Here is a 26,799-nt window from a genome sequence, read left to right on the forward strand (position 1 = left end):
AAAAAATTTTTTTAATGACATAATGCCGGGTGTATTTTAAAAATTCTGTTTATTAAAAAAGCACAACATGAGAAATGCTACCATGATGCGAGTAATGCTTGTACATGATTTCCTAGGTGATGAATCAACACATCTCCAATAATCTACACGGCAGGGGTGAGGGGGCTGTTTCTGGGGGACTGTCACTCCTGATTCTTAACCCAGGTGCTGGATACACAACTGGGTTTCGTTTGTGAAAATTCATCAAACCATGCACTTAGGATATGTACTCTTTTCTATGTGTGTATTACACTTCAAAAACAAGTCAATGTAGACATACTCATGGCACGCTGACCTAACTTCTTAGAATAAATTCAAGCCCCTCTCTGCTTTCCCAGGGTCCACGGTCCGTTCACAGTCTGGGAACCCCTGGAGGGTGGGTCAAGATCTGGAGGGCAGGAGCAATGGCAGCAATAACAATAAACTTGTACAATAAAGTTTAAGAACATTCAATGCGCACTCACATCCTCTACATCATCTAAGCCTCGAGACTTCAGATGAGCGAATGGAAGCCCACGGAGGGTAAGTACTTGCTCTCGGCAGCGTACGGGGGGAGCTGCAGGGGGCAAGGCGATGGCAGCAGGCATCTGTTATTCCCCTTCTGCAAAACGGGCTTTCCTGCCACTCTAAACATGGGGTTCACTGGGCGCTGCCCCTTTCCTTTGGCTCCTGTTCTCTGAGCACCCATGACTGGCCAGGTGAGCACGGCCCACGCTGGGCTCAGTCCTGCCTAGGATTTCTGAGCTTGGGAACCGGGATCATAACATGCAGCCCCTTTCTGATGATGCGAGCCTGGGGGCCACCAGGGGTTCTGTTTCTAGCTGTGTGGAAGAGTCTGGCCAGACAGGATGATGTTAACAGAGACGAAGCACCAGGAACAAGAGGTGGAGGGGGTCCTGGTGGCAACCGAGTCCTTGCTCCCAGCTGTCCCCAGGTCTATATCACTGCCAACCTTCCTGTAGACTGAGTACGTGGGACAATAAATTCCTTTTGTCAGAAGCTAGTTGAAGTCGGGATTCTATCACTTGCAACCACAAGTCCTAAGTAACACAAGAACTAAAGTTTACTGAGCGCTTAACTACACCAGGCATAAGCTTGTAGAGAAGATGTACCAAATAGACATCTTATCTCTTTGAGTTACATCTTTACAAAAATCCTGTGAAGTAGCATCTATATTTTTCAGATAAGGAAATGTGATAGGCCTTCAATAAATATCTGTAGGAAAGGAGGGAGGGAGGGAGGGAAATATTTACTAATTTGCTCAAAGTCACAAAGCCAGAAAGTGCTAAAATCACATTTTACACTAATGTCTCCCGAATCCCAAATCTAATGGGATGCTGGGATAAAAACCAGCGTTTTGCAGACTGCGGGTTAACGCTATTTCTGCCTTGCCCATCACTCATTTTCCACCTCCACAACTTTTTTCACAGCCACGTCCCTCCTGCACTTCTTTTTAGTTAACATTTTTCTTTAAATTCATTCACATCTTTTTAAAAAATTTAAATACACTCTAAAGAGCTGGCTCACTCAACATTAATAGAAGATACCCTAAAAATGACTATGTGCCTCTAACTACATAAAATGCTCGTCTGTTCACTACCTCAAATCACCTCATCTAATGCCAGTGATACTGCACATCACATTTAAGGAAACAATGTTTTATGACACAGCTCCAGAGGAAGAGACAAAGTTTGAGTAATTTCCAAGATCTCAGGTTTGTACATCAGAGGAAAGAGGGAAGATAACTAACATTTTAATAAATGCTTAGTCATAAAGGTGCTGAGATTTACATAGATTATTTCACTTAATTCTTACAAAAACCCTATGAAATAAGTATTATTACTGGATTCATTTTATAGATGAGGAAACAGAGGCTTAGAAAGTGCAACTTGCCCAGGTGGCAGAGTAGGAATTTGAACCCAGTTCTTTACAGTAAAACCCCACCTCCAAATCACTAGCCAGTTCCGCATTCCAATGGTATCTGTGAAGAACTGAAACTAAAAGCAGTCTCATCTTCAGAGGGCAACATCCCCGAGTTTTCAGAGGCAAATCTGCGTTAAGAAACTACAAGACATTTAGGTTGCTAGGAGACTGGGAGGGAAAGACAGTAATGCAAATAAGTGCAAAAAAGCACTCATTTTAAGAGATGGGATCCAAAGGGTTTATCCTTTGCTGAACCGCTTTTGTGGTAAGGATATTTTAAAACATAATTCTCATAACAGCCACCATTTATTTTTTATATACATATTTCTGCCATCTTTTTTTCTGATGAAAACCCCTGGGCTTTAGAGAAGTGAAACAACCTGCCAGGTGTCACACGTCAGGTAAGAGAAGAACCAGCTTATGCTTTTTCAAACAAGCCACCTAAAAATCCGTTGCAGAAGGCACGCTCATGTTTCTCCTAGATCTTAACGATTTTAAAATAATTTTCGAGAAAGGAAAAAAGATCTCCTTCTGGAAGAAAATAACCTATCAGCTCAGCTTTGGGGAGTGATGACCACTGAAGGATGATTCTACTGGTAGAGAAATTAATGAGTGGGCTTTAATGTCCGTGCACATTTAGAGTTAATGACTCCAAATGAGCAAAGGGCTGGAAAAGATTTCAGCCGTAACATTTTATGAGACCAGTTATCTGCTTCCTTTTTGCAGGAGGGAAAGCCTCAGAAATTTATGTTGACTTTTTACCAACCTGTCTATAGAACTAATAGGATGTAAGGTTCAGGTACTTACTTCTAAAGGTTATTAATGACATCCACATTAGACAGCTACAGCCACCATTATGTCCGCGTGACACTTCTCTTTTTACACTCTACTATTTGGCCACGAGCAAAAAGCAGCTGAGTAAAATGCAGTTTTAAGAACTCTGTGTTTAAGAGAGCCAGGGAACACCGTCCTTCAATCAAACAATGCTCCCTCCAGAAAGAACACGTCTAAATATGCTACAGAGCACCATTCTCTTTACAGCCAGACAAGCAACACCTGCAGTGACATCTTTTGAAATGTCCTATATGTAAAACTACATAAAGCTAAGAGAAAAGTGGCAGATGAATGGGCTACAAAATTATCCTACCTCTCAACCCATTAAAAGTATGTAAAATATGTGCCTGCGTTTCTAAGTATGCATCTGAAGGTGAACAACTCAAAAGCGTATGCGTTGGTGAGAGAAGGAGAGAGGGAGAGGGAAGGAGGATGAATGAACCAAGACAGGAATCCAGGAGAATATGCTCATCTCTAACAGTCGAGTAACACCTCCCCCCTCCAGAACTTTGCAATACAGCAACTTCCCCTTCTCTGCATTACTAAAGAGCAGGGGCGTGAACCTAGAAAAGCACTTCCCGTCTTTATACGGATGCATAGTCCTAACAAGCTTGGGCGACTGAATACACAGAGAAGATATAGGGTACTGCAAATGAGAGAGAGATTGCTGGAGAAACCACACCAACGGAAGCTGGCAACCAGAGGATTCAGAAAGATTATACAACCTGGACATAAGAATGAAAAAATTGGGCTTCCCTGGTGGCGCAGTGGTTGGGGGTCTGCCTGCCAATGCAGGGGACACGGGTTCGAGCCCTGGTCTGGGAGGATCCCACATGCCGCGGAGCGACTAGGCCCGTGAGCCACAATTACTGAGCCTGCGTGTCTGGAGCCTGTGCTCCGCAACAAGAGAGGCCGAGACAGTGAGAGGCCCGCGCACCGCGATGAAGAGTGGCCCCCGCTTGCCGCAACTAGAGAAAGCCCTCGCACAGAAACGAAAACCCAACACAGCCATAAATAAATAAATAAAAAATTAAAAAAAAAAAAAAAAAGAATGAAAAAATTCCTTAAGAATCAGAGGCCATTCAGGGTAGGACATGGAACCCTTCGTACCACTCCAGGCCGAGCAGCACCCCTGGGTCACAGCGGAGTGCAAACAACACACGTTCTCAGAGACGCACAGGCACCCAGCCAGGCCTGCTTCAAGCACAGGGCATGTGCACTAGCTGATCCCTCTGCCTGGAACTCTCGTCGCTAACCTCTTCAGACGATGGGCTCTTTCTTCTTACCCAGGCCTCAGAATAAAAGCCCCTTCCTCTGAAAGGCCTTTTATGGTCAACCTAAAGCAGCACACCCTTCTGCTCCCCAGTCACTCTCTCATATTCCTCACACTAGATATTCCATAGCACTACACACCCCGAAATGATCCTGTTCATGACCTGTTTACCATAATGGTATTTATCTCCCTCCACTGGAAGAATGAAAGCTCTATGGAGACAGGGGCCCTGCAGAACCTGTTCATGGCTGAATTCCCATTCCCAGTGCTTAGCAGATGGCAGACGCTCAAAAAATGTTTATGAAATGAAGTAACAAACGATGAAGAAATGAATTCCTCAGTATTCTCAGCTCCCCAAATAGGAAAGGATGCAATGCAAGACTTGCCTTGAAAATGGCTGAATAAAGTTTTGAATTCAGAAAACATGGCCCTCTGTAATTCCTCCCCTGATGGTTTTGAACAGCCAAAGTTTAAATGTACGTATGTGTTAAATGTGTGTATGTGTGTGTGTGTGTGACACACGTATGAGGGATATGACCACACAGTACCATGAGTAATGGTTTAACAGGACAGACAGAACTTACACATTTTAAGTTAGTTTTGTACCTCAGAATAGTTACTCTGGCAACTTCCTTAAAAAGCATTTTATTAGAATATAGTACACCTACGTTAAATGAGCAGTGGCAATACTACTGTTAATATTAAGATTTTCTATTTCAGAATTACTTTCTAAGGCTAGGCACCTTTTTTTCAAAATACTCAAATGGGAAAAATGTGTCTTATTTTAGGTAGATGTGATTTTTGAAAATAAGCACGAGTCTTTGGCGCTAAATCTTATGAGTATACCTACAGAGAAAGGAAACAGTGGATAACAATAAAATAATAGCACAGAATTTCTTACAGACATGGCCGGGTAGACACCTCCCACCTTCCAGGGATGCTGAGCATTAAACAGATGTACCTGGATGTGGCTGGCACAAAGCCTCGCACAGAGCAGGTGCTCAAAAACTGCCAGCATCGTTACCCTCACCTCTGAAGGCGCTTCCAAGAGAGAGATTCCTGAAACATTTGGAGCAGTGACAGCAAAATATCTCTGAAACAAGCGTTCCTACTAGCAAAGTGATTTCTTCAATGAAAAGAATCTTTACTCACTTGGGGAAAAAAAGCAGTGTTTCCATTTTTATTATTTTAATAGTCATATTCAGAGAGGTAATTTCAAAAATGCACTTCAACAGAAGCATTTGTCCCATAATCACCACAAAGCGAATGCTCTTCCTCGGTGTAATTCCTGTAATAGGGCAATCAAGGGAAGACTACGTTGGCCTAATTTTGGTTCAGAGCCTGACTGCTTCAGTCTTCAGCTTGTTGAGCAACCCCTCTACCTTTCGGGGAGGAGGGAGATGCCTAATTAACATTCTCATAAACTCGTTGAGGACGAAACAGTGATACAAGCTCTCATGCAGCCTCACAGCCAAATCAATACGTTATTTATCCATCACAAGACCCCATATACTAGAATCTATGTGTATAATTGTAATGGGAATCAGGTTATGAGCCCAGAGAGTAATCCTATGGGATAACGAAGGGCACTGTGAATAAGGGAGCCAGAAGGGAGAGTGACCTTGTTGTTTCCTCAAAAAAGAGGAGGGGTCAGGCAATCCATGCAAGTGAGTTTCTGTTCTGAGGATCAAACTTGGGTTTTTATAACATTTGCTCACTTATTCATCCATTATCTGTGCCTGGCACATAGTGGACCCTACTCTGGGCCAGGCACTGGCCTAAGTGTGAAAATCCATACTGCATGTGCCTTTGCTTCCCCAGCTGCGTGTCCCCCTCTTCTACCTGCTACAGCAAAACAACAACAACAAAACCCTTCACTAGGATCCGTGGGAAGCTTGGTATTGCTTTTGGTAAGACTGATGAAGGAAGTTATTCAAAAAATATTAATCCTCGCTACCCTGGGGTTTTAGCCTCACTTCCCAAATAATTCCACTCTTTACCTTGTATTTTAGGGGTTTAGTACCTGTGTCTCTTCCCCTACTCAGTCAACTAAAAGTTCTCCAAGGATAATACTTAGGTTTGTTTCTTTCTTCACATAGAAGATGCTAAGTAAGAACTGAATGAAGAAACACACACACACACACACACACACGCGGAAGGAAGGATGAACAAGAATCCACTGTTATTAGAATAAAACCCAGGTCCCCGTTACTGCCAGCCAGGCCCTATGTGATCCAGCCCTCTCACTTCTGTTGCCACACTCTCCACTCCTCATATCTAAGCCACACCCGCAGTCTTTCTGAACCCACAAGCTGGCATCCACATGAGAGCTTCTGCAACTGCTAACGTTTCTGCTGAAATCCTCTTCTCGAAACTCTTCCCCAGATCTAAAGGGGTCTGGCCTGCTTGTGTGTGCTCTTTCTCTCTCTCTCTCTCTCTTTTTTTTTCCCCAGCATTCAGCTCAAATGCTGGAAGCACAGCCCCTATTCATCTGAGAGATGGAAGTATGGGGCATTGAGAAGCATCCTGTGTGTCAGCTATACAACATCAGCAGCAGCACAGAATACCTGCAAGCAGGAAGCAGGACAGGGCAACAGCAGCTCCTATGAAAGGAAGAGGTAAAGATGTTATCGTTTGTTAGTTTCAAGATGAACAGGAGTTGGATGAGGCTGCTACGCGAGGGGAAACGATCAACCTAAAATAAAATGTGATTTGCATAATGCAGCCAAAAAATGGAAAGTTGACAGGTCATCCACAGAAACAGGTTTTAAGCTCTTCATCTGTACTATTTTAGACTATTAAAAGTGTCCTTAAGGTTCAGATTCTTCCTATATTCTCTGATTTCAATCAGAAACTTTCAATGTCCTCTACTCTACCTGTAGCTGAATGGCTGCATGAGGGGGAATTTGACCCACAGGCAGCAAAGATCTGCAGGTGCTAACTACTGAGGGTTTGGGCCCCACTTGGTAAGTCACTTCACAGTTCGGATCTGCAGCAAAGATTCAATGTACCACTTTCAGCAATACTTCCTGAATAATTCTAAGGACCTATTCCATGCAAGAAACCACCACCAACCTATCAACTTTCCAAGCCAAAGAAAAGACACTGCATAAAACTGTATGTAAGCGTCATGCTCACCAACCTTCCAACCTGACACAGTGGGGTGCAGAGGATGGAGGAACCTTTAAAGACAAAATCAGCCAAGGATTCGCTAATCAGGCCATGAGACAAACAACTTCAAAAACCCTTCCCTTCCCAATCTAGGGGTTCCTTGTGAAGAAGCCAAAGAGTAACTGAAATCAGCGCTTTGCTTGAGAACCCGAAGTTGCTCTTTAAGGAGGGGGAGGGGACAAAAGCAAAGTGGGAGGAGGTCATCCTGCAGCTCGCAGGGGCTGTGCCACCTGAACTGCCCACCAGCCACTTCATGTGGGTCCGTCTGCTAACCAACCACTGTGCTCGGCGTGGCGGCAGTGAGTCGAATCCAGAGAGAGGGTCTCCACTCGACTTCAGTTGCACCCGGGGAACTGCAGTGCAGTCTTCACGGACTTCACTGAGAGCTAGACTGGACGCTGGGCGTGACTTTCCCTAAAACTGATTGCTGGCATGTGCAGCCCCACTCAGCAAACAGGTGTAAGATCAGTAACTAATCACAACAGCACATGGAGATGCACACGCTTGTGAAAGCTTCTAGGTGCGCCTTAAAACATCAGTGACTGAAAAACACCACTGAGAGTGACTGGTAGAAAAATCCTCGAAAAGAATTGGTGGGCTTATCCTTGGGGTCAGCAAAGCAAATAGGAGCTCATTTTAAAAAGAGGGACAGCTTCTCCACTTGGTACTTCTAATCCGGCTCTGGTCCACAGAGAGGCCACTTTTGTCCCTGCTGAGCAATGTGAGAGTCACAGAGAGGAACATCCAGAGATGGGGCACATCCATCCACAAATACGTCCCCCTCCACAGGCCAAGGTCCATGCTAGACGTGGGGACACTGGGCAAAGACTAGACAGTTCTCTTCTTCAAGGAGGGAAAGACAGGAAACAACGGGGTGCACACCAACACTTATGAAAGGAGAGAGGCTTGGTGTTCAGAAGCACCAGGGAGGTCAGGTGGCCAAAGCATGTGGCCACATGGAGGGTAAAGTGACAGATCACGCAGGGATGAGAGGCCACAGAAAGGAGTCTGGGTTTTATTCTGAAGGCAAAGGTTAGTCAAAGATGAGGCCGCTGGGGTTTTACAAGAACGAGGCGATTACTCCTGAACTTCGAAAAACGACGCTGGCTGATGTGCTGGGAACGGAAGGTAACAGAGCAAGACCAGAAGGGAAAAGCCAATCAGTGGGTATTTCACAAAGAGAACTTCCCTTAAGTCTTTCTGCTGTGGCTCAATCCACTTCTTCCTCTAGGATCACAGCCCATATTTAAGGCTTCCTCCAAAAATACTCCTCCCCCCTCCACACCCACTCAGTACCTGGGTGGATGGCATCAAGACACTCAGCTGGACCCGAGAGGCCAGGAAACCCTGCCAACCCCACCTCTGCAGCAGTTCTTAAACCCATCCCCAGGGCTCCTGCCTGACTTCAGGACTGGATCATGCCCCCAGGAAGATGGAGGAGCCTTTCTAAACTATGACTCTGACTGCGTCACTCTCGTGCGCTAAGACCTAGAGACTCAGAAAGCCCTCTCCGCCTCACCCGACACTGCTTCCGCAGACTCCCTTCTGCAGCATGCCGACCTGCGTCTCTCCCACCCTTCACTCTACCTTCCTGGTAGTCCAGATACACGGTGCCCAAACGTACTAAGCGCCTGTCTGGCCTCTGTGACTCTGGAGATGCCAATTCCAATAGCTACAATTCTCTCCTTTCTCAAAAATACTTCTGCCTTTTGCCTTTTCTTCACCATCTTAACCGTCTTACAAACGCATGCTCAGCCTTTAAGACTGAGTTTGTCATCTCTGTTAAACCTTCCCCTTCCCTCTGAGAAAGAATCTCTCTTCGTCCTGTAGTGCTGTGAGAGCACTTATCACAATGGCTTTTTCCCTTACATTTCTATCTCTAACAAAAGGTAGCTATTAATCCTTCAAGATACTACATATGTACTCACGTCCTTTCCCCAGCTGTAGAGCCAGCTTCCCGGCCCTGCCCCAGGACTGCACATGCATGACCGGGAGACCCAGCTGCTCACAGTGTACAGGCAGGACCCCACGCAGGATCCGGGTCACCTGGCCGCCAACTCGGACTCCTACCCCTCAGACCTCTCAGGTTCCCAGCTTTCTGACCTGTAAATTTGGAAGACTGCACCAACATGCAGCTTCTTCTAGCTCTAATTTTTCTGAAAACCAACTATTTTCAAGTACTAGGGACCATATCCTACTGCTTCAACTCTCTTAGCATATTAGATTTTGTTTTAAAGAAAAGACATCTTAATTTTTTAAAAGCAGCATGATTGGTATCAACAGCGATTGATGCTGGCAAGGACCTTACATTTAAGATCTCTATGCAATTAAAAGGATAAACCACGGCTTTGGTCTCAGATTCGAATTCCAGGTCATTTCCGTGTCCCTTTTTTGCATCCTCTGTCTTCCAAGAGATGATTTGAAAAGTTCATCTTGAAAGTTGCATTCAAAGACTCTATCAATCATGTAAAACAAGCATTACTAATGCCTTTTTAAAGATGAAGAAAATGAGTCAGAGCAAGTATCCAGGGCCAAAAACCTAGGAAATGGCAAAACCAGGCTTTTCACCCTGGAAAGTCTAACTCCAAAGTCTGTGTTCCTTCTGCCACATTCGAATAAAAGACATGCTTTATTCCACTTCTTATTATGCTTGCTATGCTTAAGTATACCGCACACTAAGCTTTCTGTAGGTGGCTCAACCGCCCAGCTCCTCAGGATAGAAGTTCTAACGGAAGACAAGCCATAAGCCACTGGTGGCGTCCCCAGTTCAGCAGAATTTAGAACTGCTGTGTACTCTCCAACACACACCTCAGACCTGCCGACTGCACATCTGGCCATTGTTAATGGTTTTTACAAAGAAAGACAGGCCTAATTTGACAGAGAACATCAAGAAACTCCAGCTCCACACATGCGTGAAGGTGATTACTAAAAGCGAAGGACCGTTTCTTGTGAAAAAAAACAACAAAATGGATTCAAGTGGCGTTTCCCATACTGCAATCTGCAGAAAACTATTTCTAAGACGCTGGGAAGTATTCTGGGGAAAAAAGAGGCCATGACAAATTTGGAAAACACCATATGCTAACTATACCTTTCTTTTGGATACCCAAGGCACACTAGAATATCAAAGACTGGGATATTTTGAAGAAACATGTTTAACTTTATGACCCAGCAATTCTCCATTAAAATAACTGAAATAATTGATTAAAATCAGGATTTCTTCTTGGCACACCTATGGAACAATATTTGTTGGGACATCAATGTAGAAAACTCCATATTTTAAAAACGTCTAACAAAGTTAAGCCTCAAAAAATGCACTATGTATATCAGTTAAGAGGTCTAATGATGTTCTCATGTCAAGAAGACATACTATCAGGAAAAAGCCAAGACAAAAACCAAGATAAAACCAAAAAAACAAAACAACAACAAAACAAGATAAAAGGACTAAGAGGGAAAAATAATCACAACAACAAGAAGAGGAAAAAAAGTTGACATCTGTAGGACATTATTAGTATGTGGAATTCTTATTTCGCTACTATCGTGATCCAGAAGACTGAGGACAAAAGACATTGACATAGAAATTGAAAACTGTAATAAACCTATGCAAAGAATTTCAATCACACCAATAATTTTTAAATTTCAAGTAAAACAATACTGAAGTGTCTTTTTGTCCTTATAAAGATGTAACAAAATAGAAAAGGTAATAAAAACAATGAACGGATAGGTTTCAGAGAAACAGTCCCAATTGATACACAGGACAAGTTGTATTCCAAGTCATACTGCTCTTTTATCTGGCACAGTGACCCTATTCCTGATAATTCCTATCAAACCGACCACCACCCCCTCAAGAAAAAATTTTAAAAAGATACTATAAAACACGTTACCAGATTTTACAGTGCAAAAAGCAAGAAATAACCTAAATCCAACAACAGGGAGATGGCCAAGTAAAATAGGAAACAAATAAGAGGGCTCATATGGTCACTCAAACGTATGTATGTAACAATTAGAAAGGATAAGGACAGCCATTTATTGAAGGTCTATTTAGGTGAGATGTGCAAATACTATGAAATTCCATTATTTACAATGTAAAATTATACAGATCTTATAAAGATGTGAATTATCTAGAAATGTAAAGTTTAGAAAGGTTCACAGAGACGTTTAAAAGCTGTTGCTACCTCAGACTGCTACGATTAGGAACGTTTTTTCTTCTAAAATAATTTCCTTATGCAATATTATACGGTTGATGTAATACTTAAGTTTTTTTAAAGCCTTTTAACAGTGTCTTATAATACATGTTTTTCCCTCAGCAACTACAAGAGATCCAACAAGATGCTTTCATCAAAAATGAGGGAGAAATACTACACATTCTCAGTAATTTCCTTGTTGCCTTGCAAACTGTACATTTAAAAAATTAGTAGACTATTGCGTTTCAAGGGCTCCTGTCTGGGGCCAGAAAGAAAACTGTAATCACAGCAATTACCTTGTGAACCTCTCATTTCTACTGCAGTTCTACAGTTCAGAGGAGCATACCCACCCACAAGCACCATGGCTCTTTCATCTTGAAGCAATTTCAGCTCCATTCTTAGGAAAATAATAATTATAGGTACAACAAGGTATTTAAAGACCAAAAAATAGTCATGAAAACACCATTTTCCATGTTATAACATAATGAGAGTTTCTTAAAAGAATTAAAACCTAGACCGGAAAGGAGTCATGTCTTTGCAGGACCCTGAGAATTTATCAGGAACCTACCTCATAACAAAACAAGAGCTTTCACTGGTGAACGGATTAGAAAGCACAGAGCTACTTAGTCTTTTAAATTCTTACCAGTTCTGAGGTTCTATAATGTCCTACTAAACCATGTGTCTGTGTCTTGACCCAATGATTCAAAATACGCTGCTGATGATTTAGAGTCATTTAGACTTAATCACACAATTTTATCTAAAGTGGAGAATCACGTAACTGCTGACTAGATGCTGGGAAAACATGGTGGTTAAGAGCATAGAATGTGGAGCCAGACGGCCTGGAGTCAAAGTCTAACTCCACTACTTACTAACTATATGACCTGGGCCAGGTACTTAATCCAGCTGTGCCTCCGTTTCCCCACCGGTGATCCATCTCACAGAGTTACATGGATTAAGTGAGGTAACCACACAGATGAAATACTCAGAATGGTGCTTGGATCAGAGGCAGCACTCAACAAATGTTAGCTAGAATTTGCAAGTGCAGGTACTTGGATTTATTTTTTCTAACGTTCCCAAGAGGTATCCAGTTAGCAAGAATAATTTTTATTGCTACATGGCTGGTGGTGCTACTACAGAAGGAAGAGAAAACGGAGAGGCAGAGGCAAAACCTTCCACTCAGACCGGTTCTTTAGATCAGTGATCTCTCTACAATGCACACAGGACAGTCCACTGTGGTGTGGGAAAAAAACAAACAGAACTCCTGTTTGCACTGTTTTATGTTAAATAATTATACAGTATTGGTACAGAAGAGTATGTATAGATATATATACATGTATACGCATACGGAATGCATGCTTAAAAAGATTTTACAAATGAGATGCACAAAAGCTTGGAAACCACTGCTCTGTTAATGAACACTAGGATTTTACTTCTCTGAAGTATGAACTGTGGGAACTGTGGAGTTAAGACAACAGTGCGGCCCAGGGGCTGTGTGCTGTCTGCAGATACAGAGAAGATGACAGCACTGTCCAATGTTTAAAAGGACGTTGCCAGAAACGCCAGTGGGTTTTTCTTGAGTAGCAGCAACCAATGTAATAATGTTAACTTAGAACACGGAAGGGCATCACACAGCACTAGCGTTATTTCAAAATAAAAGAATATTCCCTTATATATTTTTCTGTCACTTTCACTTTTTTGTGTCTGATTTTCCCAATTGCCCAAATATTATCACAATCTTTCCTTTCTGAGGAAATGAAGGCTCAGAGAGACTAGGTGACTTTTTCTAAGCCCACTTGGGTAATAAATGTGGTCTTAAAACTCAAGTCTCCCAAATCAGAATTTAATTTAAAAAAATTATTCTGTTCACAGGTGTTCTGTAATTTTGAAGATATTACACTGCTAAAAGCACATGAAAGTGGATATTTCTCCCTAATCTTCTGTTTCCTACCACAAGGCACTTAGGAAACATGCTTTACTGGCAAAAAGAAAAACTTCAGAAAATTTTGTTTTTAATGTAACACAGAGCAAATGGAAAATACAAATTCTAAACTTCACCCATAATTCCACAACTCGAAAACACTATTTTCTTTTTTCTTGACTTGCCATCTTTGTTCATGTTACGTGATCTCTATGTAACTAATCAATGTTACATGCAATCTGTATTCTGCTTTTTCGCTTAATACTATACTGCAAACACTTGTGCTTATTTTGCCGGCATGAGCACAGCCATTACTACTTCAGCATTCCATCACTCTGGTATGTCATCTGTCTCCTATACATTTCTCTTATTGAAAGCTAACTTCATGGCCAGTTTTTTCACTTTCGTAAATAAAAGTATTTAAGACCTACTTTGCAACATGGTTGTCAAATAATCAAGTTGCTTTTAATAAGGATAATTTTAAGTTGTACATGTTTTTAAACATGCTTATGAAATACCAGCAGATATCTTTTAATATATTAATAATTCACATGCCCCCAAGTAACAACACTAACAGACGGTCTTTAAGTTTTTGACTTCTAAAATGCTGTCACATACCAGAAATGTCACAAAGATCTAACTAATCCCCTTGCAAATTTCTGTTGAGTGCAATTTAGGCTAGTAGTTAACTCAAAGTCACAGGCATCTTAAAAGGGTGCAACGGCTAATGTGGAACACTCCTCATTCTAACCCCCCCTCCCGTAGCTGTCCCTTACAGGCACCCTTTCAAACAAAGCTCTCTCAGCACAGCCAATTCACACGGATGTCTTATTATCAGAAGAATGCTCACAGACCCCAGGACCTGCTGATTCAATATTACTTGAGGAAAACAAGGATGAGGCACCAGGGTTTGCTCTGCAGCACAAATGAATATCATGCTCCACTGGGTGCTGTTTCCATAAAGATAAATCTTCCTGTTTGCAGGAGTTGAAGAAATTTTCCATAAATCAAACCTCTGAAATTGAACCTTATTCCCTCAAAGATGCACACATTAACATTTCAGAAATGCTTTCCTCAACAGGCGTCAAGTTTTGTTGTTGCTTTATCAGAAAGAGTTCTTTTGTAATGTAAATGACACCCTCCTACATTCAGACAGAGCTTGCTTGAAATGGGGCTGCATCTACAGAGTATTTGGAAAGCAACTTCAATCTCCACTCTATGAATTCATTCGTTTGACAGTTATCTGGTGGGAACAATATCCCAGAGTCAAGGAATACAGAGATGGTCCCTGACCTCAGGGATCGTGACGGATTACTCCAATCACGTTTATTAGGTAGCTAGATACAAAATGTTTTTAAACATGAATGCTTCTCTATAACATGACATCTGGGGTAAGTATGCCAAGACAAAAATGTATCAATATTTACCTAGAAGCGAAGCATGTAGTAAATTTTAGAAAATGATTAAAAAAAAATATAGCATGAAGCCAGGAACGATAAAGAAAATTCAGTCTCCCTGATAAATACATATAAAAGCTTTTATTAAATTATATTTTGTGGATTGAGTTATACTGCAAAGGGAGGGGACAAATTCCCTCTGAGTGATTCTTTAATATGCTGCTGGGAGTAAAATTAAAGGGACGCACTAATGGTTTAAGAAGTGGTTTCCATTTCGAATACCAACATTAAAAAAAAAGAAGAAACTGGAGTACAAAAGCTCTAAGAAAGCCATCAGCTTATAATCAATAATTTTATAAAAACTAAGTTAGTTGTTTTCCAAGTGTCCATACTGACTGTTCAGTAAACTAACATGTTCAGTGGCCATTTCTTGGGGAGCCTGAGTGAGCCCAGTGCACTAACTATAATGCACACCCTCAAGGAAAGCTTCCCCCCGCTCTAAATGCATTCTGGCTGCTATCATGACCCTTAGTAGGATGCTGAGTGACGTTTTACTATCTAGATACCCCAGAGATCCTCCAAATGACTCCACTTCTCAAAAGTGAACAAACAGTGCCCTCATTATCCAATGACAAGGCCCACTATGAACTCACGAGTGGTCCAACCCAGTCCCCATCAAACCACAATAATTAAGTCCAACTCGGCTAATGTTTCACACAGCCCAACTTTGGAGGAGTGTTTCATTCCATGAGCTTTCCTCTGACGGCTGAAGTTGAAAGCGCACAAGGTTTTAGAGCTTTCACAAATTTAGAATATCCTTAAATCTGAGAACTATTCACTTAGATCAGCACTTCCCCAAAGCTATGCCCAACTAGTCCAATTAATGCTGTGAGAAAAGGGGGATCTACAGTCAGTAAGTTTGGGAAACGCTCCACACCACACCCCTTTTGAAGATTCACAGAGAGTTAATCTATTAAAAGCCCATGAGATGCCTGTTTCTTTAACTCTGTTTAACACAGTATTCCCCAAACTTATTGGCCTCAAAAGCACACTTCAAGCCTCTCTCCTTTTTCACAAGTACCCACGAACATCTCAGAACTAGTTCTCTACATAATACACTTCGGGCAACACAGACTTGGATCATAATATTCCAGAAAACCTGTTACAATTTACATCAGAGAAAGCAAAGAGGTAGCTCACAGTCTAAATTCAACTTGCAAATTATCTTCTGTAAATTTCTGAATTAACTTCCAAACATTTTTAAAACTTGGGAGATGTAAAATAAAAATTCCAAAGTCCAACTTTCCCTATAAAATGCCTTGGTTGAGCTGAACGCACCTTTTCCCAGGAATGACCATCAGCAGGGCCTCAAGAGGAGGGCCAGTCTAGGGTCTCCAGCTGCCACGGAACCACCAGGTCTGTGCTGGTCACCCAGGCCCGGCCCCACTGTCACAAGGGCTCCTATGAATTCTACCCATGTTCTGGGCAACGGCTCCACGATGGAAGATGTCAGGGCATGTTGGGATGCTGGAGGAGAAAGTCACTGTCGATCTGCCCATCTCTCCAGTCTATCTCCTCTATGAAGGTTTGCCAAGGACAATCTCTGTTTACACCCACTGCCCTGGCATAATGAATAACATAGCAGCCTCACTCTTGCCTCGTTCTGGATAAGATATACAGTCACTGTAGCTGTGAAGCCTTCCCAGACCTCCCTGACATTCACTCACCTCCTCCACGCTCAAGTCCCATGGACATATTTTACTGCCTCAGAATGTCCTTCAGTACTTCCCAATTGTTTCATGTGAGCCTTGTAGAAACAAGACAGACATCTGAGCCCAGATGAGCTGGGTCTGATCCCGGGCTCTGCCTCTGAACAGCTCTGTGAGTACAGAGAAGTCCCCTAATGCCCCTCGGATTCAAGACCTGCACCACGCTATGTCACAGAGTTCATGGAAAGATCCGGGATGCAGCAAGTGACTGGGAAACAGCAGGAGTTCAGTAAATAGTACTTTTAGTTCTGAGAATATAACTCCATGGAATTACGTCTGTCTCTCTCAGTTCTTAAATTTCAAATGCAACGGTTTGGGTTCTCATGGTAGATACGTTAATACTTGATTGTGAACTGACCTGCTGATTTCTTCCCTTAAAAAAAAAAAAAAAAGAGCCAAGAAATGTCCTTGTCTCAATTCTCATGTTGCTTTAATTTTTCCAATTTTGGGTTAACTGGTATGGGGATATTTTCTTATTTACCCCATCAATTTCAAAAATAAATTCCAGAAGGGCATCTGTCCATTTACTTATGGAAATTTTTTTTAAAGTTTTGAAGACTGGGGGTAAGAAGAAGAAGAAAGAAAAAAATTCTCCCCAAAGAGTATGGTTCACAAAATTCATGACCTGAGTTAATTTAAGAAATAACAATCTGCCTGTAATTTAGAGAAATAAAGTGATGACTCATGCACTAAGATGAACTGGGTTTTTCCCCTCCCCCTCTATGCCTTGGGATTACTAAATATCAGAGAACTTTCCCTTGGGATCTTCCCCAAAGTCTTTATTTGTTCCCAACCAGCTTCAAACATTCTCCTGTTTTCTACTCTTTTTAAAATTGTCCCCTTTCATTCTGGCTAATAACTGAAGCAATTTCTCACGAGTTCTTGCTATGGAAAGAAAACCTCTAAGTGGATGCTTAAATGCTTAAAATTCACTTTCAACCCTTGCCAGACCTCTTTTGTGAGACTACACTGGAATCGCCCTGGATGCAAGGCCTCCCCTGCCCTCCAACTTTTCTCTCAAGTCTGAAGCTAGTATTCAAGGAATAGATGGGGCAAAACAAAAGACAGCACGGCTCTGATCCAGCAAGCGCCTTTTACGGGTTGGCTATGACTATACAAAATTTTCAAGCAATATTTGCATAAGTTAGAAATGCTGTTTTTAAAATCGAACCTAATGAACCATCACTATCTTATCAGGCTCGCTCACTAATTACGTTGCCTCACGTGCCTTTCATACATTTTGGTTTCTTATAATGGACGGCAGGAGTGGGGGGGTAGTATTTGCATTACCATGTCTTCACCTGAGAAAGATATTATAGAAGGTTGGATTAGAGCTGAGTGCATTGAACCTCACACTTACTTACAGGACAAGAGTTCCAAGACAAGCAAATTGTATGTATTTGGCTACTTCTTGGGTGAGGATTAAGAAATATCAAGGCTTTCAAATTAATTGCATTTATCTCTTAGCTATCGGCTGTACTAAAGATTATAACAAACACCTTACCAAGTGATTCTGCTCTCTTCAAAACATTTTTGGGATAATGAATAGAGGATGTGTTACAATTTCTTTCTTTTTTTTGAAATAAATTAATTTATTTATTTTTATTTGTTTATTTTTGGCTGCACTGGGTCTTCATTGCTGCGTGCGGGCTTTCTCTAGTTGCGGGGAGCAGGGGCTACTCTTCGTTGCGGTGCGTGGGCTTCATTGCGGTGTCTTCTCTTGTTGCGGAGCACGGGCTCTAGGCGTGTAGCCTTCAGTAATTGTGGCACGCAGCCTCAGTAGTTGTGGCTCGCAGGCTCTAGAGCACAGGCTCAGTAGTTGTGGCGCACGGGCTTAGTTGCTCCGCTGCATGTGGGATCTTCCCGGACCAGGGCTCGAACCCGTGTCCCCTGCATTGGCAGGCAGATTCTTAACCACTGCACCACCAGGGAAGCCCTCTTTTCTCTTTTTTGAAAGGGAAGAAAAAAGGCCAACCAACATCATCCAGTTAGAGGGAAAAAACCAAGAACCCATGTTTTCCTTTCCAGTCAGTAGGCACTCCTAACATTTCTTGTTATTTCTGTGGCACTGAAAGGTCTTTACAACTCAAGTGTAATGATGACTTAATTACATCAGTAAAATTGGAGAGAGTGTGCCCTCTGCTACAGGGTAGATCCTGTATCAAGAGTCTCCTCCTGCCAACTCACTGACCACTCTCTGTTCCAAATGGGCCATCCATCTCACTGGGCTACTAGGACAGGAGCTCTGGGTGAGCAGGTGCTGGTCTACTTCCTGTGCTTCCGCTGCGGTTCAACTACCCTCCGTGCTAACAATGTTTTAGCCGCTCTTCTCTATTTCTGATGGCCAAAAGCTCATCATCCCATTTCACTGAACTGTAGAGCTGGGAAGACCTTAGAGATTACATATTCTCTGTACTGCCTCATTTTATTTTATTTTTTTAATTGAAGTATACCTAATTTACAATGTTGTGTTAACACTACACTGTGGTGCATAAAGTCAAATTTGCTTTTTCCTCCCTCAAGATAAAACCCAATACGTCCAGGAAATTTCAAGGCCTCTTAGGGTCTCCCACTCCTCAAGGAACCTCATGCAGAAACGTAATCCACAATGATTCGACTGTATGCATTCGGAAGAAGTGTGGGAGTGGAATTACTAGTTAAAAGTGTGGGTGCTTCTACCCTCATAAGCCCCACTGTGAGGAGGCCAGGCCACTGAAACTGTGGAAGATACATTAAACAATCTGCTGATCCCTTAGTTCCTGCAGCCTTGCCTATTCCAAGGATCTCAGCAGCTCAGAACTGAGTCTGGAGTTTATGAAACATGTGTATATATACATACGAGTATGTGTGCCCAAGACATCAGAGCCCATAAATGCAAGCCAACCACTTTATCTGGTACTTGAATGAACACTGAAAGGAAAACGTATGACTGTCAACGTATTGGCCATGAACAAAGAATCTTCATAATCAATTCTCAAGAGTATTCCTGCCTTTATGCCACTTTCCCCTAACATGATGACTTAACCACCCCATAAAATTCAACCCTTCCTCCAGGAGATAAAGCTTGAGAAGGACCAGGAAAAGAGGTGTAGAGGGGTGAGATGCTTGAGAAATACTGGGATGGGTTCTATGTAAGCACGGGGAGTAGGGTGGGCTTGGGGTATCTCTTACTGTGTGGGAATGACTGCCAGGAAAACCTTCACTCTAGCCTAAATCAGAGGCTGCTAACTCCTCAGGTAGAAGTAGCCCGAGGCAACCATACAGTTGATGTGCAGTAAGACTCTGACACACAATAAGATCTCAAGAGTTCATGCCAACGGTCAATGTGGAGGCAGACAGGGGACTCAAGGTGGGGAGACTCTGGAGGGGGCAGGATTACAGTCAAGGGATCTCCCTCCCTCTCTCATAGTTTTCGTTCGTTCTTAGTTCCATGACTGCTCATAGTTGACTCCCAGCAACTATCACAATTCTTACATATTGTGTGCCTGCAACAAACAACTGCAGAAAGAACAAATAAATATGGCTACCCGGTATAAAAGGAAAAAAACAAATGAACTTTACAGTTACTAAAAAAACTTAAAAGACTGTATGCTCCAGAAAGAAAAGTAACTGTTAGATATGGACAATATAAACTATGCAGTTTTTTCATTAGCTAACAATCACCATGTGAGAAAAATATGTATGTCATAGATTGTCTTCTTGTTCCTAATGTTGCTTAAAAAAAAAAAAAAAGTCCCTGTGGGATCTTAGATAGGTTACAGAGGTTATCCACTGTCCATTTCAGTAAACACTTGGGGTGAACATTAATACTTTACTAAACATGAAGAAAGTAGTCTTTGAATGTGAGTTGGAATTCCTAGTTTCTTAAATCCTTTCAACTAATATTTAGACTATAAGGATGACTCTTTTTCCATGATTCACATTGGGATAAAGACTATCACAAAATTTTGAAAATATTTATAAAATAGGCTCCACTGAAAACTCCCCCAAAAGGCTCTAGGAGAATGGACCTCAAAACACAAGTTTATCTTCAGATGTATTATTAAATACTTCAAATTTTTTACTTCTGCAGAAGGATAAACAGAGAGGCCTGTTCCATGACCCAAAAGCCAGGATTTCCTTGAATGACACACTAATGAAAAATGCAAACCAGTGGAAGTCTTGACTCGCCGTACAGAGTCTGTTACATTCCAACCAAAGGTCTGCCTTGCATCAAGAGGGAAGAAATAGCTCCTGAAACCAAAAGTTATCCTTAACCTTTGCCCCAAGAATATTTCCACTTTTGGGTAACATGGAAACACGGAAAATGATCCTCCAAAATACTTAACACGTTTATCAACATAGCATTCACTTGGCATATACTGTCTGATTATGTGCGTTGATTACAACGCTTACCTTCAAAAAGCCCCAATTCAAAGATCAGGTAAGAGACAGCCAGGTTTCATGGCAAGGAGCCACACTTTTTCTTCTAGCCAATAGTACCTGGACCAGGGAAGGTAGCTTGACCAAGGGCTTCCCAGCAACCCATGATGTGGTTAGAGAAAAGAGAGGTGAGCTGGACCAGTCAGAGATGACTCTTTCAGGAACTCGCAGAAGTGAAAAGGTGATGGAGGAGAAACCATGATGGAGCAGGCATATAAGTCTTAATGAAGAAATGAAAATTCCGACTAGGCGGCAGGGAAAAGATATACAAAGCAGAAGCAATTCCAGACGAGGCCAGGGTGTGAGGAGAAAGAAACACAGGTGCGATGAAGACATCACAGAGAGAGATCATGAGGTGGTCTGGAACTAACCCCGTGCCCACCCCATCACTACTTTTGAGTAAGCTTAAGTGAGCCTCTGCTCTCTAGAGAGCCTAACGGAGACGGAACTCTCTGTTCTTTCTCTCAGAACAGTAATACTCAGAGTATTATTAACCTCTGTAGGCCACAGAGCTAATAAATCGTAAGATCAGAGAATCAAGTTCAGCAGTGTTTTGCTCCAAACCCTAGAGTGTATTCACCAAGCTATATGCATTCCATAAGAATAACTACCAATTTTGAGTGCTGAGCCAGGCACAGAGAGACACTGGATAAACATCAGTGATCATTTTTTTTTTATTCATTATTTCATAGGTAAGGAAACTGAGGTTCAGAGAGGCCAAGCAGCTTGTTTACAGTCACACAGGTAAGAAAGGGCAGTCCCACGATTCCCATGCGTGCTCTTCCTGCTACACACCTCTGAGTTGCAGACGCTGACAACTGAAGATTCTAGGCCCTGTTAAAACTGGTGAGAGTGCTTCCCTGGTGGCGCAGTGGTTAAGAATCCGCCTGCCAATGCAGGGGACACGGGTTCGAGCCCTGGTCCGGGAAGATCCCACATGCCGCGGAGCAACTAAGCCCGTGCGCCACAACTACTGAGCCTGCACTCCAGAGCCCGTGAGCCACAACTCCTGAAGCCCGTGCGCCTAGAGCCTGTGCTCTGCAACAAGAGAAGCCACCGCAATGAGAAGCCTGCGCACCGCAATGAAGAGTAACCCCAGCTCGCCGCAACTAGAGGAAGCCTGTGCGCAGCAATGAAGACCCAACGCGGCCAAAAAAAAAAAAAAAATTGGTGAGAAAAAGAAAACCACTGGCCACAACTGGAAAAGGCAGAGGATGCCTAATCATGACCACAACGTGACAGGTGCGGAGGTGAAGAGAGAGACAAACATGGATATTTCTCGAGTGGGCCTCCAGCCGTGGGGAGAGAAGACACTGAGAAGTGAGGACACCTGGGCTGGATTTAACCTCAAGGCAAATCGAATCAGGAATGCTAGCCAGGCTGCGAGATTAAACCACGGAGGCTCTTAAATGGTGAGAGAAAACCGCTGATGCCTCATCTCACCTGCTCCTTCTACCTCACCAGGCAGAAGACGCTGCAGGGCTCCCCACAATCCCATGATCGCCAGCACCTTGCCAGGCAGACAGGGTTCTCAGGCCGGCTGGTCCTCTCAGCTCCTCGGCCCACAAAGTCAGTGGTGCCCAGCCCCCCTGCACTGCCCAGTGAGAGACTAGCAGGGCGCAGCAAACTGGGCCCAGAACCATCTTTGAGACACCAGCCTATGCAATGTCTCCCGCTCCTTTTTTTGGCCACATGTGGGATTTTAGTTCCCAGACCAGGGATGGAACCCGTGCCCCCTGCAGTGGAATTGCAGAGCCCTAACCACTGGACCGCCAAGGAAGTCCCCAGTGTCTCCCTTTCCAAAGCTGGCAAACGATGGTTATCTAAACCACTTTTTAAAAAAACTATAATAACTGTATTCTTGAATTGTTATTTAGCTATTCATATACACAAATATTTCATTTCACTCAGGAATTGAGTAAGTGCTTAGTATGTGCTAAGCAATGTGCTTGTACCTCCCAATGAGTACAAATGAGAGGGCAAATCCTTGCTCTACGTCCTTGTTTAATCCTTGTTGAAGCTTACATAAAACTGTGCATCAACCATACCTCAACAAAAACGCACACAGGGAAATATTTTATTCAAATGGGAAAAAAAATTTTTTTAAAGAGAGAAAGGGTCAACCCTTTTCTTGCAGAAACATGCCGGGCAGTGACGGTGCTGGTGCAGCACGAGGGAACCGTAACTGGCCTGAGATGACCACTGTGCACAACGGGCTCCAGAAACTCTGCAGGGAGGTCAGGGGATGTGTCAGACAGGGTGGTGCTTCCCTGGCTATGAAGAGTAAATGTTCTCCAAGCACCAGGGGAAAGACATTTTAAGAAAGAGGGACGGGCAGAGGCAAGGACAAGCGACCTGGACTGGAATCCCTGGTGTGCAGGGGGTGTAACAAGGAACAAACGAAACAACAGGGTTTCCCTGCTGGCGCAGTGGTTAAGAATCCGCCTGCCAATGCAGGGGACACGGGTTCAAGCCCTGGTCCGGGAAGATCCCACAGGCTGTGGAGCAACTAAGCTAACGAGCCACAACTACTGACCCCGCGCTCTAGAGCCTGCACGCCGCAACTACTGAGCCTGCGTGCTGCAACCACTGAAGCCCGCGTGCCTAGAGCCCGTGCTCCGCAACAAGGGAAGCCACCGCAATGAGAAGCCCGCGCACCGCAACGAAGAGTAGCCCCCGCTCTCCGCAACTAGAGAAAGCCCGCGCGCAGCAACGAAGACCCAACACAGCCCCCCCTCAAAACAAAACAAAACAAAAAAACAATGAGGGGATCTTTCAAAGAATGTTGTGATCCTGGCCAAGGAGCTGGCCCTTTCTCAAGGCAACATAAAGCCACTGGCAGCTTGAAGTAAGAACTGTGAAGGGGTCAAGTCTTGTTTCCTTCAGGGGTTCCCTAGAGCACCCAGCACCGGCCATCTAGCAGGAGATGTTCGTAAACGTTTCTGGAAGTGAACGATCAAATAAACCATCAGGATTTTGGAAGGAGTTCCCTCTACTTTCCCCAATGCAAAATAAGAAAGCAAAGAAGGCCTTCCAACAGCCCAACTTCTGGACCAAGTGTGCCTGGCATCCACAGTGAGCTTGCAAGAAAGGAAGAAATTATTGCGGCTTGAGGATCAGAGCAGGAAGCATGTGAGCTGCTTTTGCCACAGCCCTGGGAGGCAACATAGGGGGGCTGAGATTTCAACATCCGTGGAGGAACAGGAAAAGATGACTCACAGGTGGGGAGCTGGATTCCCTACTGAAGTCGGAACGCTTATGGGGACTCTGATCTCAAAGAAAGCGTGAACTGGGAGGAAAAAAAATCTGCCCGTGGGCACAGTGACCGGCAAGAAGGCTGGTCAGCCTGTGTCTAGGCTGTGGGTCGGTGGTGGGAAAGCCTCACCTGAGATTACATCACCACTGGCAAGTGACTGCACCTGTGAGTTTGGGGAGCTCTCAAGCTGAAAAGTGACGATAAAGGTGCTGTGGACATTCAGGCCCCGTGGGTTTCAAGTCTGCAACTTACTCTGAAATGGTGGTGGTGGGAAGCTCGGTGAACTGTGCTTGGCACTATTTGGTAAGTTTGAGGTCTTTAAAAAAAAGGATTTAAAATTAAGTAAAACAAAAGTGGTCTGGAGTGGGGCTTCCCTGGTGGCGCAGTGGTTAAGAATCTGTCTGCCAATGCAGGGGACACGGGTTCGAGCCCTGGTCCGGGAAGATCCCACATGCCACGGAACAACTAAGCCTGTGCGCCACAACTACTGAGCCTGCGCTCTAGAGCCCGAGAGCCACAACTACTGAGCCCACGTGCCACAACTACTGAAGCCCACACGCCTAGAGCCCATGCTCTGCAACAAGAGAAGCCACCACAATGAGAAGTCCTCGCACCACAATGAAGAGTAGCCCCTGCTCACCTCAACTAGAGAAAGCCCGTGCGCAGCAACAAAGACCCAACACAGCCAAAAATAAATAAGTAAAATAAATAAATAAATAAATTTATTTTTTAAAAAAGTGGTCTGGAGCTGGAAGCACCCCAGGAGAATAAATGTAAAACCACTCTGAAGGGTAAGACCTTTAATCAGGCCATACAAATCACCCAGAGAGCCTTCCTGATAATGAGGTTACCTTCCCCAAACACAAAACCATAAAAGAAAGCAATCTGCCACGAGTGGGAATCAGCAGATACAAAAAACAGAATAAATTTCCCCAAGAATTTGAGCTAATATAATTACTGAATGGATTACCCAATTTGTAAAAAATAAAGACCTAAAATAATAAAAATGAGAAAAGAACAAGATTTTACAACAACAGACAGATGTGAAAGAATACTAAACAGATCTTCCCCCAAAATAAAAAATACATAACAAAGGAATGGTTAAACATTATATACAGCTGGTAAGAGAATTAGTGAACTGGAAGATATATCTGATGAATATATCCCAAGAATGCAGTACAGAAAAAGAAAAAGTGGGATATTAAGAGACATGGAAGATAGAATGGGAAGGTCCAATGCTCATCTAATAAAGTTCCAGAAGGAGAGAACACTGGGAAAGAGTGGAGGGATAAGTGAAGAAATTTAGAAAAGCTAACAACCATAGTTCTTTGAGCTTTTCAGAATATATCACTTATCAACCACTTCTTAAGCACATCTTGCAGGTACTGAGAACAAAGGGAGCCACTATCAGGACACAAAACAAGTACAGTCAGCCCCTTTCATGTACTCTGTTTGGCGAAGCCCTTGTTAAGCCAGCAGAGAGCACAGAATCCATTTCTAAACCCAAGCCTACAGTTAACCCTAATACCAGCTCCTAGGGCTACTGGAATCCAATGAAAAAGAGTTAGTAAGAGCTATAGTACTCAAGTAGTTCATGGACCTTGAAGAATAGGGAAATAAAAGATATAATACTGGCAGCTAAGACTTGCCGCGTCCTTAGTCTACACAAGACACTGTGTAGCACTTGCGATGCAGGGTCAGATTAAACCCCACAATAACCTAACGGGATGGGGATGATTAGATGATGACGATGTTTAGAGACGAGCAAGGCTGAGCACGCTGCCCAGAGTCACGAAGCTGGTGCAGGGGCGCTGGAGGTCAAACCCAGATGGCCTAACTCCAAAGCTGGGCACTTCACCGTTCCGATGTCTAGGCAGAACCCTCTTTCCCTTGATAAGAATCTAATTTGTAATTAATAAATGAATGACGCGTGGAAGGAACTCCTCTACCCCATCCTCACAAAAACAGTGAGGTCAGGGTGGAACCTACTATGCCCTTTGCGTAGGACATGTTTCCTTCATAAGAGCAGTGAGATCAGCTGTGACTCATCATTTTTTTTCTTGGGAAAGCCTCCTCCTAAGGGGTCAGTTAAAGGGGAGGGTGGGAGAGGCCCTGTCTCTGGAGAGAAACCCAGGAAACAGCTGAAGGAGTCCTCTTTCCAAAAACCAGGACTCGTCCTTGTGGTTACACAACAGTTTGACAGAGCAACATGGCAGCACAAATCCAAAAGATGGTGCCCATTTTCTTTGTCCAAGAATCTCATTTCTGGGAAAGCATCCCAAGGAGATCACTCAATACAGGAAAATGGCTAATGACTCAAAAAAGTGGATCACTGCATCGATGGTCTCAGCCCAAATGCAGGCAATCTCTGGAGACCCAAACACATAGGAATGGTTTAGTAAATTAAGGAACATCTATATGATGATATTATTGTGGGGTCCTTAAAATAACAGAGACAGCAACACTTCAGAGCAATATTTGTGCTATTACATAAAGTAAAAGAGCAAAATTCGAAGTGGCAACTGTGTAAAACAATGTATGAAGCACTGAAGACTGAAGAGCAATAATTAAACACAGGTTAGGATGGTGGAATCATGGGTGATCTTTACTCTTCAA

At 43.2% G+C, this 26,799-nt stretch overlaps 1 protein-coding gene across 9 annotated transcripts in view; it reads right to left on the minus strand.

Moving 5' to 3' along the window:
- ASAP1 (ArfGAP with SH3 domain, ankyrin repeat and PH domain 1) overlaps positions 1 to 26,799 on the minus strand; it is a 352,675-nt gene that overhangs the window by 148,964 nt on the left and 176,912 nt on the right. The window lies entirely within an intron of this gene.

The sequence above is a fragment of the Balaenoptera physalus genome (genome assembly GCF_965194825.1).
Source record: "Balaenoptera physalus genome assembly, chromosome: 17".
NCBI lineage: Eukaryota > Metazoa > Chordata > Mammalia > Artiodactyla > Balaenopteridae > Balaenoptera > Balaenoptera physalus.